Raw genomic sequence first — 13311 nt, forward strand, 5'->3', positions numbered from 1 at the left:
TCAACCTCTCACCTGCTGACACAAACAATTCTGGATCTGAAAGACCCAGTCCTGTGGAGGTAAAAAGTCAAAGGCCTCTTAACAAGAAAAGTCCAAAGACACCCTGCCTCCAGAAATTTCTTTCTTCAAGAAAGAACGGAAGTATGGCAGTCCTCTAGGTAAGACGAAGAGACCAAAACCAGAAGAAGCTTATGACAGGTGGTGCAGGGACACATTTTCTTGAAGGAAGGCATCTGGATCCAAAAAGGGTTTGGCTCTCATCTGGCTTCCTGGATGAAGTCATAACAAGGAAAAACACTTTCAAAGACTAGCCCAGGACAGCAGGGTCTGAGACATAAGCAAATCACTTGATTCAGTCAGTGGATGCCTGAAGATTATGTGCAGGAGTAATGGTTTAACCATCCCCCAGGGAACTTGCACAGCTGGTGATACATGTAAATATTTGTGTGTATATTCATATACACACACACACACACACACACATACATATATGATATAGGAAGAGAGTAGATGAGTTGACAAGGAAAGAACCTCACCAGAACTAAAGAAGGAAATGAACTCCTTTAGTACCAGCAAATAGTCCAGGATGACTGCGAGTGGCATCTGGCAGGAGAGGCTGACCTGACAACATCAGCCCCACATTCTGACCCACTCTGCCAGTTTCATGCATCTCTTGCTGCTCTTCATACTGTTCATAAGATTTTCCCTACCAAAGGAAAAGCGTAGATCTTCTAGTGACAAGACCTACACAGCAGGCTGTGGCCACTAAGGCTTGTTAGTGCACCCAGGGCCATGACAGATTGAGAGGAAAGTATAGTCCTGGGACATTCTGTTGATACACAAATATGTTTCTTTGCTACCACAGCTGCTTCAGCTACCCTATCATTAGCAGCAATAGGGAGTCTGTTGCTCACTCACAAGTGGAAATCATAAAATTAGACAGAATAAGTGGACAGCAGCCTGCCTGGCCACGGAATTGGGATTAAACCAACAGGGAGGAGCAGACCTTGCTAATTAGTTTGTGATTAAAACAAAAGCATAGCTATTAATAGAAAATGGGGCTGAGGAGACTATGAAAGGTCATCAAGACTACTCTGTTGGCCCAAAGAATCAACTTAAAACTATCCCTCACAGATATCTGATTTACCTGTGCTTGAACATGATGAGGACTTCACAACTTCCTCAGGCAATGTGACTCAGTGCCTCATTATCTAAGAGCAAAAATACAGTTAGAAAACTTCTGTTGCTATTTGACCGGAACTTATTTTGCAGTGGACATAGAAAAAACTTTAATTTCTTCTCCTTGTAACTTCTGTATTTGAACTTCTGTATTTGAAGAGAGATGTATTTCCTGAGTTTGCTCTTCTTCAGATTAAACATTAGTCAATATTTTCTCACAAGTTATATTTTCTAGCTTTCTGATCATTCTTTTGTTCTCCTCTGGAACCTGTCCACTTGGTCAGAAACCTTCTCCAGTTGTGGTGATCCAAACCAGAAAGAAGCTGTTTCCAGTGTCCTTTTCCACTTTGTATGCTTTACAAATAATCCTCCTTTCTATGTATTCTAGTGCAACAGTGACATCTTTTATAAAGCTATGTTGTTGTCTCATGTGCAATTTGTAATCCACCTCTCGTCTGCAGTTCAGAACTGTTGCTTAGTCAGTCCTTCCTCACTTGCATTTATGCAAAGGATTACTTCTTTATAAACACAGAAGTTAGTATTCATCTTTAGTGTCATTACATGCCATCCTTGGAACCAAATTCTTGAAATAATTTCATAAGATCGTAATACTATCTTGTAGTATTTTTCCAGGTAGTATCACTAGCATTAAACGCTAATTCCATCTTTTAAATCATGAATTAAACATTGAATAGTCCCTGGAGAACATGCTTTAATGCATCCAGTCTGACAGTGAAGCATAATTAACTGTTTCTTGAGAACAGCTTTCCAACCAGTTATATACCCATGTAATAGGAATTTAATCTTGTCTACATTTCCTTATCATAAATGACTCATATGAAGAAAAGAAGATTAACCCAGATCCAGACATGCCTGAAGGGTTTGTCTGGCCACAAGAGTGATAGTAACCTGCGCGTGACTTCAGCTGAAGTGTACCATCTCATATTTGTGGACTACCTTGAGAAGGAAGGATATTGGTGGACCCTGAAATCATCTGACCAGCATTCTGTGGTTATTCCCTCTTCTCCTCAGAGTCAAGTGTCAAACAGTTGCAAATGATGTGCATTGGGGGATCTGGTCTTTTGAAAGTCCCTTTAATCAGGCAGTTGTTTAGGTCAGAAAACACAGATTCTCTGTTTTGTATTATGTACATTCTCATTATTTCCAAAACATTGATGAGGGTTTTCTGTGCTAAGGAGAAATCCTGTATGTAAGGACTTTGCAGTGTAAAAGCCACTATCAAATATTTAGGTATGAAAACATTTTGTATATATAAATAAGCAGGCATCCTGACTGTTGAGAGTGATCCATTAATCCTAGTCTGATTAGGCAGGGTTACAGTGTCTAAAGTCATCAGACTTAACTTTTGCTTATGACTGAAGATATTTGAAATGCTTTGCCACCTTCTGGTACCAGAACCCATCTCCTACAAAACTACATGATGGGCTGGGAAACTGAATGTAATGGCACTTATCTCCTACCTTCCTCCTGTTGAAGCAGGCTACCAATAGAAGCATTTCAGAAAAGGGATGGCATTGCAAGGTGCCAGAGAAACAACTGCCAGTAAACGTTTTGATTCACAGTATACAAGACCAGGTGGTGGTGATGTGTAACTGGTTGCTTATCATTGAGCAGATGGATAGAAGATAAAAGAAGAACGCAATGGATACAAGAAGTTGGTACATTATAAGTAATGTCACCGTCATCCTAAATGCAGAGCTGGCATGAAATCCACCTGTGAGCTGGTGGGCAGGAGACTGGTGAAACTTATCAGCTTGTGGTGCTACAGCAGTGACTGATAGCTGGACAAATAACAGGAAGCTGAAGGATGCTGAAGAAAAGATAATTTTTCAAGTATATGTGTTTTAAGCTCCTGTACCACAAACATCAAGACTGTTTTGTCTTTTCAGATATATCCAAGGCAACTGCAGAGGAGGAAACCACATAAAGAGAAAAGTAATCCAGTCTTCTGACATGCATTTGATATTTTCTGTCTATTTTCTCAGCTTGGAGAACAGGAAATAGGAATATTTACGTGTTGACTAGACTGAAAATGGCTTAATTTCTGAGTAGAGCCATCCTCACCAGTACAATCTGTGAAGTACGTCCAGAAATCTAATAATGGTGCTCATGTATCTTGCAGTGAGACACAGAGAACAGCGAGTTTTTAAAAACATGTCCTGGAAAGATTTCTTACATAGTGCAACTAAAGATGGGGTGGTGGTTCAGCTCTCAGAGATTGAAACATCTTTCTACTGAGCCATTTCAAGAGAACCAGCAGCTTTCATTGCTGATGGATCAAAGGGACAGTTGGGCGCTGACAAATACAGATGACTGTGATTCATCCTGTGTTAACAGCTGTTTCTACCAGGTAGCTGGCAGGAAGCAGGCTGCTGCAGTACAGAGTCACAGAATACCTCAAGTTGGAAGGGACCCACAAGGATCATCAAGTCCAAGTCCTTGCTCTTCGCAGGACTACCTAAAACTAAACCATGTGACAAAGAGCATTGTCCTGACAGGCTTGGGGCCCTGACCGCTCCCCTGGGGAGCCTGTTCCAGTGACCAACCGCCCTCTCAGTGAAGAACCTTTCCCTAATGTCCGACCTGAACTTCTTCTGATGCAGATTCATTCTATTTCCTCGTGTCCTATCGCTGGTCACCAGAGAGAGATCAGCACCTTCCCCTCCACTACCCCGCTTGAGGACACTGTACGCTGCAATGTACATTCCTCAACCTTTTTTTCTCCAAGCTGAACAAACCAAGTGACCTCAGCTGCTCCTCCTAAGTCTTGCCCTTGACACCTTTCACCATCTTGGTCACCCTCCTCTGGACACAGTTTGATGTCCTTCTTATATTGAGGTGCCCAAAACTGTACACAGTACTTAAGGTGGGGCCACATCAGTGCAATGCAGAGTGGGACAGACACCTCCTTCAACTGGCTAACTATGCTGTCCTTGATGCACCCGAGGACATCGTTGGTGCTTTTGGCTGCCAGAGCACACCACTGACTCCCATTCAACTTGACATCAACCCCAAACCCCAGATCTCTTTCTGCAGGGCTGCTCTCCAGCCTCCTGTTCCCCAGTTTGTACATACAGCCAGGATTACCCCGCCCTGGGTGGAGAATCAAGCACTTGCTCTTGTGAAATTTCATACAGCTGGTGATTGTGCAGCTCTCCAGTCTATCCAGGCCTCTCTGTAAGGCCTCTCTACCCTCGAGGGACTCCACAGCTTCTCCTGGTTTAGTGTCACTGGCAAACTTACTTAATGTGCATTTGATTCCTGCATCCAGATCATTTATATAAACATTAAAGAGCACCAGCCCTAAAACTGTACTCTTAACTATGCTTTTAAATGCAAAGGGGTCCTGTGAAGTTAAAAATTCTCTGGTGTTGAGTGATCGGGGTGCAGACAACTTGTGACTCTGCACACAGACATTTGCACTGAGCAGAAATAGTATTTGTGGTGTGAACTGGATCTACACAAAAACAAAATTTGTGCTCTCCTATCCTTTTTTAGACAGTAGTAGAAATGGTTCATAACAGCATGCCTTTGGACATCTGGAAAAGCAGGAGGTTTTTGACAATGTTAGTACTATATAAAATGAAGAAGTAATTTCTAATCCCTGTATTCCATGTGAATTTGTCTCTCAAAGAGACAGATTTTCACTTTTGTAATAAATTTCAATGTATCTGTGAATTTTAAAATTGTTAATAATTGACTGGAAACCTGGAAAAATTGAAAATCTGTAGCATACTGCTTTTCAAAGCCACAAGAGCTTATATAGAGCAAGAAAGTTGTTACTATAATATATTTAAGAAAAATCCTGAGTTGTAATAAGCTGAAAAATACTGCAGCCCTGAGTCAATGCATTTCTGTTGTTTACCTTCCCACAGGTCTGTAATGAATGGCACAAAGTCAGCTAACAAGACCAAGCAGAGCAATGAGATCATGTACGCCTCCTGCCTGACAGCAGTAAGTGCTGTGGAAAATATTTTTCACCTTCCTGGAAAGCAATACAATTTTTTTCTAGATTTTTACTTTATGTTTCATTTAGAAGACTGATTTCAAAGGAAAAATTGCTATGAAATAGCAGTGCTTTGAGACTAGCACTGAGTAAGAGTTTGAGGGGAAGGCTGTCTTTGAATTCATATAAAATGTAAAATTTTAACAAGGCAAAATACCAAGTTGCAAATTTAGAAACAAGGAGTATTTCCTGGAAAGCAGAAACTCTACTTAAGTAAACAAATAAACAGCCATAATTAATGCAATACTACAGCTAAGAGGGCAAACACAGCCCTTGCATGTATAGCAAGAAAATCAGGTAGGTACACAAAGAAGGTATTTTCTCCTTAAATGTTTCAGCATAAAATCAGCAGAATAACATGGACATGCATTTAGAAAAAAAAAAAAGCTGTTGAAAACAACAGAAAGAACTTCAGACTGAGAAAAGAAGACTGGAAAAAACATCTTACAGTAAAGTAAGGTTTGTAGCAGGAAGCAATAGCTTTTATTTAATTAACAGCCCAGTTCCCAGTGGGAGAACATTTTTCACAAAAGAACTTTGACCCTTTAGCCCACAGTCTCAAAGAGACCACAAAATACCTTCAACAGCTGAGCCTGGGAACAAAAATTCAGAACTGCTGCATGCACTAGAAATCGTGGACTCAATAAAATCCTGGCTTTAAAGCACAATATAATCTTCCGCTGCAGCTGACCTCCAACTCATTTATCAGTGTTCAACAGCTGATAATTTGCTCTCTTATTTTAGCTCAGAGGAATTCTTAACGTTTTCATCTGCCCCTTCATAAGTCACAGGGTAATTTGGTCATGTAGGGTAATAACTTTTTTCTCCCAAATTGTCCGATTACCACATTAGGTTAAAATTAAGGATTTCTCCCAATTTGTACTTAGCTTGAAGTTTGCTGATTCTGTTCAGATCGACAGAAGGATCTGCATGCTTGAAATTCTGTTTCTTCCAACTATATCAATTGCCTAGTATTAATTTCCTCTTATTCATTCCGCTTTCAAACTTTGTCTCATTTACATCCTACAGTATGCCAGTACTTTACAGCAGGCTCCCGATGTATTAGTTTATCTAAAAGAAACTTACGTAATGACCGTATGATAGGCAAATATGCAACCATATAGCAATATAAATTTGATAATGGCAAGCAGCTCAATTTGGTAGGCAAAGGTATTAAAAAAGGCAACAGCAAAAGGCAAAAAGCTACCCAAATTCAGAAGAGAAAATTAGATTCACCATTTTAGCAGTGATGACAGTTGACTGTTGCTAAAACATGCCTGAAGTATGGAGGCCTCTCCATAAAGCCTTTAAACCAAAATAGTTGGTAGCTCAAAAGAGAAACTGTAGGAACAGTGAAGAAATTATCATTTGGGACCCTTCAGTCTAAATTACCCATAAGTTCAGAGAAGAATAATGGTGCTTTTGGATCCTAAAACAGGAATCTCTAAACAAAGATCTGTTTGTGATCATGTCAAATAACTCTATTGCAAAGGGGAAAAAATGAATCTTAATCTTGCAAGATTTGCAGAAATTTTTAAGGAAGCAATTAAAAAAGGTGGATTTACCCTTAGGTAAAAGCTCTTGTAAAGCTCATTGAAGGTAAGCAAGCATAAAGAAAGAAGAACTTTTTCACATGCTACTTAAATATGAAGCTCCTTGCTATAGGATCTTGTAGGAATGGATGCTTCACTGGAGTTACCAACAGATGGCACAGACATGGGTAACAGTTCTAGCACTGGATGCACTCAGAATGATAGCGCAGATGTAAATTGGTGTCGTCGTTTAGACGGTTTTCTGTCACCCAGTGCCTCCTCCCCACCCAGGGACAGGAGTTGAGAAAAGGAAAGGAGACCCATAGGTTGAAATGGAAAGAGATAATAATAATAAACACCAGTATTAATAACAGTATTAATATAAAGTACACAGAGTTATACTCAGTCAATGTAATGGTTGCAAGCTGTCATGGTCACAAGTGGGGGAGTAGGCCTGGGAAGAAAAAGGATGAGCGAGACCCCCCTACCTGGCTGCCACTGAGGAAAGACAGCCATCCCCAGCAAAATCCCCAATTTATAGTGAGCATGACGTTTATGGTATGGAATAATTTCACTGGCCAGCTTGGGATCAGCTTAGAGTCAACTGCCCTGGCTTTTGATGCCCCCAGCTTCTGCACCTGTTTAACTCAAAACTGCTAAAGACCTTGATCACCAGCTACCAGTGTTGGCCAAAAGGTAACACCAAGTGTCTTATCGCTTTGTTCCCATGGAATCGAGTACTGTGGTCACTGCAGAAATGCAGGCTTCCTGAATAGAAAACTGATTCTGTGATTCTACCCCAGCAAAACCAGGACACTTGGATTTTGGAAGTCTCTGTTCTTGCTGTGTTTCATATATCCTTTTCCTGATAGAATTCCAGTTGTCTGCTGCTGAAAACATGATACAAACCAAGACAGACCTTTCATCCTATTTCGTATGGTGGCAATGGTGGAGAAAATACATGGAAATTGGGAATGATGGAAACACATTTATCTTTGAGTCCCCATTGGTTCCTGAGTTCCTTCCTCTCTCCTTGGATAGAACTGTTCTTAAACTATATGGGGATATATGTAACATGTTGTTAGCTATACTACTTTATAAAGTATACAGGAATGAATGGTTGCTGGAAAAGGTGAGTTCTTTCATACATCCATTTCCACAGATGAAGACATAGTCATAAAAAATACAAAACTTAAGTTAGGCTTGAAGCATAACTAACTTAAGTTAGGCTTAAAGCAGTGCCATAGGGCTGAAGAATCATCAGCAAACAAAAGTTAAGTAATAATGCATTGAGTTTCAGTGAAGAGGTCCCAAGGGAGCTACAGGGACTGCTGTTAGACGTGAAACCATTTTACGGTATGCACAAGAATGAAATCCATGTACACTAACACTTCATCACGACGTTAGAAAATAATACTAAAGACTTCCAATAAATTAGACATCTAAGTAGGAGCTTTCTACAGAGTTCTAGAAAAGACCATGAATGTCAGATTTGCATCTTTTCTGCTGGGCTGATCCACATCTTAGGACGTTCCTGAAAGGACAGATATGTCCCAAAAATGTTAATTTTTTTAGACACTCAATTTGGTCAGTGGCAGCTCCTGATGGGAATAACTTGCTTAGTGTGTTAAGAGTCTATGTATATGCACTCTAGATACTTAAAGTATCTCCAAGATTTAACAGAGTGGGGGACATAATGGAGGATGTGATGCTCTGCTCTCACTGATGTTTTCTTCTTAGAAAGTATTTGTTGAATGCTGTACATCCACATCTTCTGCTTGCAGCCACCTTTACAGCATGCTTCTGTTGTGCATATCAAGTAGAGCAAATGATGATAATCAATCTAAAGGTAATGCAGGAATGGATTGCAGTCTCCATTTTCTTACTTGAAGGAAAAAGTACAATTTTCTGATCATCTGGAACTGGAAGAGGATTTTCTGGACACAAGAGAAATCAACAGAATTATGAATACATATGATTGAGAAACAGGCAGAAAGTGGGTGAACAGAGCCTATGTGAAGGATGGGACAGGAAGGCTGGGAAGTTTTATTTGTACTTTTCTTCCTCCAGAATTGCAACAACAAAAGAAAATAATGATGAATAGTAGAACAGATTACCTAAGAAGGAAGAGCAAAGAAAGGTGATTGACTTTGGGGGGAAAAAAAAAGTGTCTTTTGCTGTGGAAAAAGCAGTTAAGGATGGCAACTGTCAGAAGAGCAGACAGTATAAAATCTAATTAAATAAAAATGCAGAACAACAACAGTGACTAAAGATGGCAGCTAAGTAGAGGTACAGAAGATGTGGAATGCTTCAAGACATAAAATCAACCTCTGAAAAGATGAAAAAGACAAAGCTGCACGTCTGATAGAAATGCAGTAAGATGTAGAAATGAGTGGAAGATGTGACTATTGAAGAAGTGTATAGCAGATTTTGTATACCTTTACCATCATATAAATAGTTTCCCATGTGCATAATATTCTAAAGAGAATGCCATTATTTTTTCTGCAAATTTATGGGCACTATTCCAGACAGGAATTAATACAGGGAGAGAAAGCACAACATTAGTCAAGGCAGTGAATACCGAAGGAGGAAAAAGAGTAAGTCTAGAATTCTGAGAAACACACTTGGAATGGTGAAGGAGAGGACAATATGCATCTTAAAACTAGAGAATAAAACATGTGTTACACAGCTGCCACATGCATCACTTATTAAATAGTGAAATGCTAACATATTTAGAGGAATGCTAGAGAAATGTCTCTCAGAACTGTTGTTAAAACCTATGACATGCAGAGAAAATGGTGCAGTGAAATAAGAGAAGAAATGAGAGGCATAAGGGAAGGAAGTGAGACTGCACTATGTTCCCGGAACATCTTCCCATATAACAACTGGGGCAAGAAAATGCTAGACAGTGGATAAATCAATTTAAGTGAGACATAAGGGAAGTTTGGAGATTTTATAGCACAAATCCTGCCAGAAGGAAGTGAGGAGTGCTGCATGGTGGATAGCTTCCTCTGAGTGAAACCCCTTTTTGATATGAGCTGATCAGTTGTTTTAGGAGAGCATCAAAGTAGCGAAGGAGCACTCTAACGCAGTGAAGTGCAGACAGATACAAGAGATTCACTTTCTCTTTTTCTGGATTGCTATTTTTTAAGTTCCACACTTCTCTGAACATGCCAAAACCACTGGGTGTCAACAAGATGTCCTTGATATGAACAAGAATAGTCCTTCATAAAGAACATAAGCTTTGATCCATGTTACAGACAGATGGAATATCAGAAATTCACTAGCTCCATAACCGTATCATACTAACTACGTAACTACTTGTTTTAATTAGAAGTTCTTATTAACCTAACGAATAAGAATGATTTATTTTGTTCACATTCTATTTTATGAAAAAATAGTGATAATGATAAAAATATACAGATCTAATTTTGACATCAAATACATTACACAGCTGTAATAAGTATTTAATTACAAAATTATATAAACTCTAATTTTATTATTTTTCCAACTTGTCTCATTTGCAAGGAGACAAGTCAAAGTGCTATAGAAGCTTTTTTGAAAGGTTACAGGACATATTACATATGGAGTGATATACAGAATGATTCCTGTCAGTAGACTTTGGACTACGTAACCAGCTCCAAAGCTCTTAGGACAAAATGTACACACGTAGAAGGATAACAGGTAAATGGCAGTGACAGCTCACAGTTCTGGTACAGCTGAATCTACTGAAGTTTCTACATGCTATTTTGCTTAAATGCCACAAATGATTTAAAATGTTATGGATGATTACAGTATTATACCGTATTATTACATTATTAATACTAAACAGGGTTATATTATTTGTTAATTCACCTCATCTACATAAAATTTCATAGCCATCTTGCTTTGAAACAGTGCCTCTAGTTTTCTGGACAGTTATTAATTAGCTCTCTGTTTTCAAAATTTATTCCTCTGTACAAATATTAAGGATAATTTTTACCCAAATGTGCATTTCAGCCTGGAAGTAATTGAAAATTAAGCAGCCACTGATCTATGAAATCAGCTACCGAGAAATTTTATGTTCACCACTTACAACATTAAAGGAGAGATTTAGAAATTATATTTTTCTGCATAGAGATGAGTAGCTACAAAGCATTAGAGTCTTAGGCTGCATCAGGACTCATTCTTCAAGAATTTTTATTAATGATTAATGCCATGTAAATCTTCATTCTTGCCTCTGTGACCTTCTTCACAGAAGAATTTCAAACTGTGGATGATTTTTTTCAGGTAACAGTTTGAATCTGTAAGCTAACTCTCAGAGTATTTCTCTTTTTCATGGTTTGGGTCATTATACATTTTCACAAGGGTTATAATATTTTTATAAATAAAAGCATATTGTAGGGAAGTACAGAGGAGATATTCTTCCTTCTGAAAAGCTGTTATCCTCAACAAGCACTTTTTAATTAGCCTTTAGATTTTTTTGCTATCTTTAAGCTTTCTCAGAAAAAAACCCATTGTTATAGCACAGCATGTTCATGAATATACTCAGTAATCTTTATACCAATAATAAGTAACACATGAAAATTATTTAGTTCTTCACTAAGATGATAGGCTAGCTGAGGTTCCAGGTATTACTATGTAATGAAGAGCACTTTAAGATCAAAATCTCTGAATCTTTTGTCTGCAGTTTTCAAAACCGTTTATGTTCTTGATGCTTTTGAACCTTACAGAAAGGTACTGGAACTTGCATTCTGAACCCATGCTGGCATTTTTGAAAACACCTTCCATAAGCATTAAGTTAATAGGATTTAACTTGGCGTATTCATTTTTCAACATAATTGCAATCTATGATCTTTTGTTCATGAGTACTCTGAGCAGGCAGAAGCAGTACCCAGCTTACTTAAACCCAAAGAAGTTTAACTCTACCAGTAATTCTTAACTCACTCAGTGACTTAGAATGGTTACCAAAGCCAGCAGTTTTAAAAGCCAGCAGCTAAACTAAGGTACTAAAAAACACTTCAAGGAAAGATTTACATTGACTGTAGGAGGCTCTGAATCAGACCTCAAATGGCTGGTTGGTAAAATGTGCTGAATACTTGCACTAATTGCTTGAGTCAACAGCAGATGGAGGAGCTGGTATCCGTGGACATAAGGCCACTCCTTCATACATCCAACTTTAGATGTGCAAGTATGAATATTTGAGCTTAAGCTTTGCGTTCCAGCTTTTCAATCAGTAAAATAAGTCTTAAGGAACCCCCATTGTCACACGTTACAGTGCAAATGCTACTGAATTATTCATACATCAGCTGTGTCACAGACAACCACACATACAAACAACAGCTGAATGTGCCCTTTCAGCAAGTCTGCTCCCCTGACAGTCCCAGCCCTCCCTGCTCCGCTTCAGCCTCTCCACACCCAGCTTCCAGCACTGGGCTCCCTTCCGGATCAGCAACCACCTTCGTTCCCAAAACAGCCCCTTCACGCCTACCCAAGATCCCAGCCATATTAAACTCCATTGCTGTTCAGTCTTCTCCCCAGGCATCTCCTGGCCTCCCAACAGCCACGTTTTATGTCCTGTTCCATATCAAGGAACAGCAGGGCTGTGTCAAGGAGAAAACAGCCACTGGGATTTTATATTAGAAAAATTATATCTGGAAAGGATATTAATAACTGAAACCATTCTTCAAGAAAACTTGGGACTGGAAGATTGGGAAGGGAAGATGGGCCTGGAAGCTTAGAAAGTGTTTGGACTACCTAGGAAAGATAAATGCTAGGTAAGATTAATAGGTGCACTGCCAGTTCTGCCTGTAAGGCAGAGAAACATATGCAAAATCATCAGAGAAAAACAGGTAGCTCTGATGTTTGAATATTAGAAAGTAGCAAACAAAATACTATTTCCCAAGAACATGATTAACACTCTAGTGATAACTTGGAAACAAACGCCCAGCAGGAGTATTTAGAGGTGCAAATTGAGGACATACATATCACTAAAATATTCTGAGTAGAACAACATTTTTTCATTTAAGTCCTAGTTGCATCAAAACCTATTTAATATTAATAAAATATTTAAAGTTAATTTTTTTTTTCTTCTGTGCTATAGTACAACAAAACAAATGCTAGTCCTACACTTGGGTGCTTTGAAGAAACTGGTATTATTTAGTGCCAGCTAATAAAAGAGTAACTGCACATACAGTACAAATAACAAGGTAAGTATTATGTTGCCTTAATGCATAAGTAATGAATCCATTTCTGACCATTTGCCTAACGAATCAGTCTTCCTTCCTCTTCAAAGTACTCCTTTGTATTACCATGGTAGGATGAAAATAGCCTTTTCACTGACTCAAACCACTCTCACAGTGTTCAAGCATAGTGCAAAGTCATACAGCTAGCCTGATGTTGAAATAAAAAAAATCCCATTTGATTACCTGAGTGACAGATTCCAAAACTGAACTTTGTGCAGGAGGCAGATTGTATTAAACTCTCACATGCTGAATTCAAGAGGTTTACTCAATGTGTAGTCTGCTTGCATGTGTCCATCAAATGCAGAAAAAAACAAGGCTCCAAGACACAAACAAGCTCAGGGGAAGCATT

At 38.9% G+C, this 13311-nt stretch overlaps 1 protein-coding gene across 1 annotated transcript in view; it reads right to left on the reverse strand.

Annotated features, from left to right (window-relative positions):
• Positions 1-13311, reverse strand: part of LOC104543630 (phosphoribosyltransferase domain-containing protein 1-like) — a 21093-nt gene that overhangs the window by 7436 nt on the left and 346 nt on the right. The gene's annotated exons all lie outside the window — the stretch shown is intronic.

This window comes from Mesitornis unicolor, unplaced genomic scaffold (assembly GCF_000695765.1).
Source record: "Mesitornis unicolor isolate BGI_N332 unplaced genomic scaffold, ASM69576v1 scaffold16507, whole genome shotgun sequence".
NCBI classification, from domain to species: domain Eukaryota; kingdom Metazoa; phylum Chordata; class Aves; order Mesitornithiformes; family Mesitornithidae; genus Mesitornis; species Mesitornis unicolor.